General features: G+C 30.3%; 1 long non-coding RNA gene across 8 annotated transcripts; it reads right to left on the bottom strand.

Moving 5' to 3' along the window:
• Positions 1-632: 632 nt before the first annotated feature.
• Positions 633-6,062, bottom strand: LOC131596236 (uncharacterized). Of its 8 annotated transcripts, none has more exons than XR_009282187.1 (8): positions 5,833-6,062; positions 5,518-5,620; positions 4,823-4,930; positions 3,172-3,261; positions 2,051-3,053; positions 1,684-1,750; positions 1,086-1,187; positions 633-996 (listed from the first exon to the last, which is right to left on the bottom strand). It is a non-coding gene; the product is annotated as an uncharacterized LOC131596236 (long non-coding RNA). The 8 variants fall into 8 exon arrangements; XR_009282188.1 differs by lacking the exon at positions 1,684-1,750 and having other exon boundaries at positions 2,051-2,534; positions 2,706-3,053; positions 5,833-6,061; XR_009282191.1 differs by lacking the exon at positions 1,684-1,750 and having other exon boundaries at positions 2,051-2,224; positions 2,706-3,053; positions 5,833-6,060.
• Positions 6,063-6,484: the final 422 nt, after the last annotated feature.

The raw sequence follows: 6,484 nt of genomic DNA, 5'->3' as shown, positions 1-6,484 counted from the left end.
ATCTTAAATTAGCTAGGGCAAATACACTAGCTAATTCGTAGCTAATCTCTATCAAACAAAAATAGTTGGAGATTTGTTGGGGATTAACTACAATATATGCCCTAGCATGGATTGAGTGGCTAATTATCTTGGCAAAAAAATTCTAGCAAAATTCAAGCTGATATTAAATTATTCCTAGCTAAACCACAACAAAGCAGTAGCAAAATTTTGAAGTTGAATTTATACTTCCCAACTAAACAGCTACAATATGACTGCGAAAATATCATAACAAATCTCAAGCTAAATATTTAAAACAATTTTACAACTTTTTTTATTTTCTTTTTTAAATAAATCTTAATTAGACTAATTCATACTTTTTATAATTATTTAAATAAAAACTAATTATACTATTTGTAAAAATTAATTTTTAAAAGTATTAAAATTATTAATATTTATTTAAATTAATTAATTTAATTTTTAAATATAATATAATTTTTACTTTATTACTAAAATGAAAATACACTAATAATTAAATAGCCCAAAAAATTAATTTTTTTAATATATTTAACAACACTTAAACAATATACATCACAATAATATTAAAAAAATACACTAATAATTAAATAACCCAAAAAATTAATTTTTTAAATATATTTAACAACACTTAAACAATATACATCACAATAATATTCAAAAATCAAGTTTTTAATATATTTAACAACACTAAAACATTATACATTACAATAATATTCTATTTTATTTCCAATTCAGAAATCACAACATAATATTCTATTTTATTTCCAATTCAGAAATCACAACTCAGGTTCCATATTAACTCCGGTTTTCGAAATAGATTGGAAAACATTCTTTCACCTTGTATCTCCATGAGTTTTTTCAGGTACTTCACTTTGCATGGGTGCTTTTGGCATGGATTGAATCAATGAAAGGATTGGCTCCAACATCGGCGCCAAATGTGTTTTCTCCATACTTTTCCACTATAGCCGTGTCATATGACTCCTAAAAACGCATACGAAGAATATATTAATTATGTAACCTACATTCATGTTAAACATTACACATTTAATTTTTAAATTTTAATAACTTACAACAAATAACTTCGACCGTTGAAAGACATATTCTCCATCTTTTTTCTTATGAACTCGAGCATACACGTCTCTAAACGAAACTGTATGTTTCAACTCCTCCTCCTGCAATTCACATTTAAAAAGATCCAATCATGTGTTATATTTAGACAATATCTCTCTAAAACAAACAATACTGCTTACAGTATTCATAAACCACAATTTACATTATAGAGTCCACAGCCTAAACATAAACAAAGGAATATATCAAGTATCAAAAAGTGCTTACACATTTATTTCCATTCAAACCTAAATCCAACATATTAATTTATTTAAGATTTAGCAAACAAAAAAGTAACACAAAAGAAGAACATTATATTATGGGTTCTGCCTAACTAGTCAGTATTGCCAAATTAAGGTCACTTAATAGTGAGAACATATCAAAATATGAAGATTGAATGCTAATTACAGTATGAGAAGCAACTAATAGTTTTAACCCTACCATTCTCACATATATAACTCAGCTTGAAGGCAAGCTTATTTGACATAGGGACAATAGTTTATCTACTTAACGAGCTGTATGAAGTACTATTGATCATAAGTGGAAATACCATTAACTAACCTAATACTGAGATCAAGGAAACACTTGAATACAATAACAAGTCATCAACTTTGAATAACTTCAGTTCCTTCTCCCTCAGTCAGCATGACAAATAAACTAAATTTAGTAGCAGATCAGAGATCCAGAGAACCACTAATGAAAATCATATCATAATACACCAATGCTTCATAAGACTGAATGCTGATTACAATCAGAAGAGTTCCAAATAATTTTCAAGGACTCCGAAAACTTAAAGACATCCAAAATATTCTAAATTGGCAGCTCATGGCAAATATGCGTTTAAAGAATTGAAATAGATATTGCTTCGAAACATTTTAAGATGATAAATAGGACAACTATAAACACATAAAATCTCATCAGAACTTACCATCCTTTTCTTATGTTCACCTAAGTTAATAGAACCTCATGTGTGCAACACTGCATCAGGTAAGGCAGCCCTGTTACAACGATTTGCATCGGATTTCTTCTTCCACTCTGGTTTCAATCAAATGTCAACCAAACCGTCCCATACCTCTGCCTTCATTCCTTTGGGACCATGACCCTTAGTGTCGACCACAAACATCGGACACAAACACATCTTTGAATGAAATATAGTTTCTAACACGACAAAGTTCAAGTATATAACAATTTTCTGCTGAAGAAAAGGCAAGAAACTTGAGGGATAACCTCTGTTAAATTTGATGAAAACTCAGTTAAATATGCTCTCAAATTCTCTATCAAGCTCTGGCTATTATATACTGTTGGAAATTAAACAGAAGAGAACTGTTTATAGAATTTCAAGATTCTTTTTCCCTTTAAAGACACATCTTAGTGACTTGACCAATGTGGTTCAAGTTTTGTGGAAGAGATACCTAAGACAGGTCCAGCAATGTAGATATATTAAATTAGATAGTGCTACTGGAAACAACTTTAGCACTAAACAAATAATATTTAGTCTACACCGAAAAAGTATACATGATGAATGTATTGTCATGGTGCAACTTTATGACATTAATGATAAACAAGTCGCAGTAGAGAAATACCTCTGCAGAATTGTGCACGTGGAGGTGGTGGTGCTGGACTAGTGCAAGACTGAGAAGGTTCTGGTCGGTCATTACGCTCTCTCCCTTGATTGTATATAATTCTTCTACTAGATTGTCCCATATTGTTGGAAATTTCAAAACTCACTCCTTTACCTTCTTTTACATTATATGCATCAATTTTTTGGCGCTTGAGTAATTGTCGTTGATAATTTCTCTTCTTGATTAATTGCGTCTCTTCATCTTCAATATCATCATAGAGATCTTCAAAATCATAAGTGAATTTATGCTTATGCTTTAATGCATCAACCATCCCTAACCTTTGCCTTTTGTTCCGGTCAATATGCACACCTATATGCATAGAGTTGTATTAAAAATATAATGCAATAAATCTGATCCCATTAATATAGTAATCTTACACTAAAATTAGAATTGTATTAAAGAACCGGATTTCGTCCCATTAATATACCTCGCAAAGGTGAAGAGTGAAGTTGATTGCGACCACTCTCTTGACTCCGTCTACGTACCTCCTCTACCTCGGATTGTCATACTAAGATATCTATAATAGCAGTAATATCAATGCATATTTTCAAAAACTCAGTCACCCACAGTTGAAACTTACTACAGTATTCAAAACATCACAATGGTTAAAATATTCCTTCATATATTCACATCATAGCAATCAATAAGTAAATGCCAATACAAATTTCAAAACTCCACACAAAATTTAATTAGCAAAATAGATTATTCTCAGAACTAAAGATTTGTTAGCATCAAACATCTTAGTATTAGGCAACAGCCATAGATTACTCTCAGAACTTCTCTGTTCATTTTCACCATGCAATTAACCCTATTATTTGAAAAAGAGCAAACAATAAGGAGCTGTATATGTATAATAGCAATAAACAATAACAATTAACCCTCTTATTTGAAATAGAAAAAAGTTACAAGCTACTATTTGAATCTAAATCATATGATTCTTCATCTTCATCTTCATCTAAGAATTCTTCATTTTCACTAGAATCATTCTCATTTATGAATTGATTAGTAAATGGAACTTTTGTTGACATATATATATATATATCATTTATGTCCACTTCTTCCATTGGGGAATTGGTATCAAATAAGGAAAAATCTTTTGCATTTCGTATCATTTTCCCATCAAATGTTTACTAAGAGGATTAAATCCTAAAGTAAATAGATAAATATACACGAATATAAGCATCTAAGTACAAATATTTAAACTATTTTCTAAACTCATTTTACAAAGAGGATATTTTTAACTTTTGATTAGTAAATTGAAAACTAATGAAACAAATAGCAGTTATCCCTTTCTTCTCTACTTTGTGGTATATGATTTTATCTTGTCTCTAACTTTCATGCAAATATATGAAAATGAAACTAAAACTTTGTCAATCATTTTCTAGGCAGTAGAGTATAATATATTCACTTCTATAATAGTTTTGATACTTTTCCATCTATGCAAGTTTTACTTTTCACTTTGTATATTGAAATTGTTAGTCTTGTTGTACTCTTCACAAAAACATGTGAATTATTTACCTTTTTTGGTAAAGAAAAGGACAGCATCAAAGTATAATGATTACTTTGAAGAATAGTGTACAAGAAAGAAGTGTCATTTTCTTCTGAATAGTTTCATTTGGATGCTTTGGTGTAGTTTTAGACTTTGAAACACCTCTAGTACTTTATTTTCTATATATTGTTTGGTAAAATTACTAAACAAGTATAAATTTCAATAAAGCCAACAAAAATCAAGTAAGTAGTTTCACTGGCTTTCACACTTAATGTCTCCGAAATTAAATTCACCTAGCTTGAAAAAAAAGCGGTAATATTAATAACCACTTTTTTTAACAATCACAGTGGGTTTGGTTTTGTGACTTTATGCGCAAAAACAATGTTAATGTTATATGGAGTATAGATTTATAAATAGTAGAAGCATCCAATTTATGATATAAACTAATCCAGTCAAAGAAAGCAAAAGTATAGTGAGTAAAAGCAGAAACACCCAAATCCGAATTGTCATGATGCGAATACGAATTTTGTACAAATTAAAGAAATTAAAATAAAGAAATAAGGAAACCATGCAATGGGATCGGTCTTACCAGGCTAAGGAAAAATGCACTGATCCCTGAGAAAAGCTTACGGTTTCTGTCGACAAAGTCAGCGATTAACAACAATGGCCTTGACTTGCTCACTTGTGTCCAAGGTACCTGCATGATAATATTTGATTAGACCATAATTTTCCAATAATACCTTGTTGATAAAATATCGAACCAAATTTAACGACGCAAACACCATCCACCAAAACCTTGGCCCATTTCATAGACTTGACTACATTGATCAAACACCATAATGATATCCTATTATTATAAGTCATGTTTAATGACAGACCATTTAAATCCATTTCTTTGGGTTAAAGGTTTAGCTAAATATAAGATGATTTATTAGGAGTAAATTCCTCAAGAGCCTCTAAATTTTTTAAAACTAAGGCATTCTAAGGTATTAAAAGGCAGCATTTATCGAACAGCATAAACATGTGCACATGGATGTAGTTTATACAATATGATATAAACTAAGGTATTGTAAATCATGACAGGAACAACTATTATCCAGAAACTGAGTAGTTTATGCATCAGTTTTAGATGGCTCGCTTTGTATAGGAATTTCATGAATCAATTAAACAGGTGGCTCAATTTCTTCTCTACTTTGTGGTGTAAATACAGTATTTGCATTTTTTGGTAAATAATCAACACCAACAATAATAACAAGAACAAAGAGAAAAAACAAAGTTGCTTACCCAAAATGAAGAGATTTTGCCCCAAAGTTTCTTTAATCAAGTTAGATAACTTTCAAAATCAAGTATTGTCAAAATCAATACTGTTAAAATCAAGTTAGAAAACCTAAAACAAATAATCATAAAACAGATTAAAAGTATAACTAGCATTTCAATACAATTAAAAAACAAATAATCAGGAAACCTGATAATAGATAGAAGAGGGTAAAATAAGAGATTCATGAATTTGCAAAGAAAAACACCTCGACGAGAACGTGGAAATCAGAAACGTGGAAATCAGAAACGTGGAAATCGAAGCAAGAGACAATGGATGCATACCTCGACGAGAACGTGTTATCGAGAGTGAGAACGAGATCCAAAGAGAGAGAGAAATCGAGATCGGAAGCGAGATCCAAATTGAGAGGGAAACGAGATCGGGAGAGAGATCGAGAGAGAGCAAAACCTAGAATCGAGAGATAGATCGGTAGAAAACGCAGTGTGTTTTATTTTTGGGAGAAGCTGAACGCAAACTTTGATCTGTGACTTTTTTCTTTCCAAATAAAATTAAAATTTTGATATAATAACTAAAACTAAACTAATAAAATATTAAATGAAGTCATATAACAACTTATTAGTTTGAGATTAACTACCATTTTATTCCGTAGTAAAATTATGGTAGCAAATCTTATATTTTCTTGTAGTGAAGCCTTCATTTGGAATCAAACACAACCATTATTGGTGGATTATGTGTAGTGACAAATGTTTGAAAAAGGCAACCATGGTGATTTCCTAATGAAGTTGGAAGAGAGTCATGCCACACCATTTTTTGTTGGATAAAGGCACATTATTAGATACTAGTATGCCAAAATTATTCAATCTTTTTACTCTAAAAAGGCTATAATATCATAGTCTTGCATAATGATGTTGGTACTAATCATAATCTCATAATAACTTGTGTATGATTCAAAATCATGTCTAGATTCAATGTTTT

This window comes from Vicia villosa, linkage group LG4 (genome assembly GCF_029867415.1).
Source record: "Vicia villosa cultivar HV-30 ecotype Madison, WI linkage group LG4, Vvil1.0, whole genome shotgun sequence".
Taxonomy (NCBI): Eukaryota; Viridiplantae; Streptophyta; class Magnoliopsida; order Fabales; family Fabaceae; genus Vicia; species Vicia villosa.
The sequence above is the reverse complement of the archived record's forward strand: the minus strand, read 5'-3'. Positions and strand labels throughout refer to the sequence as shown.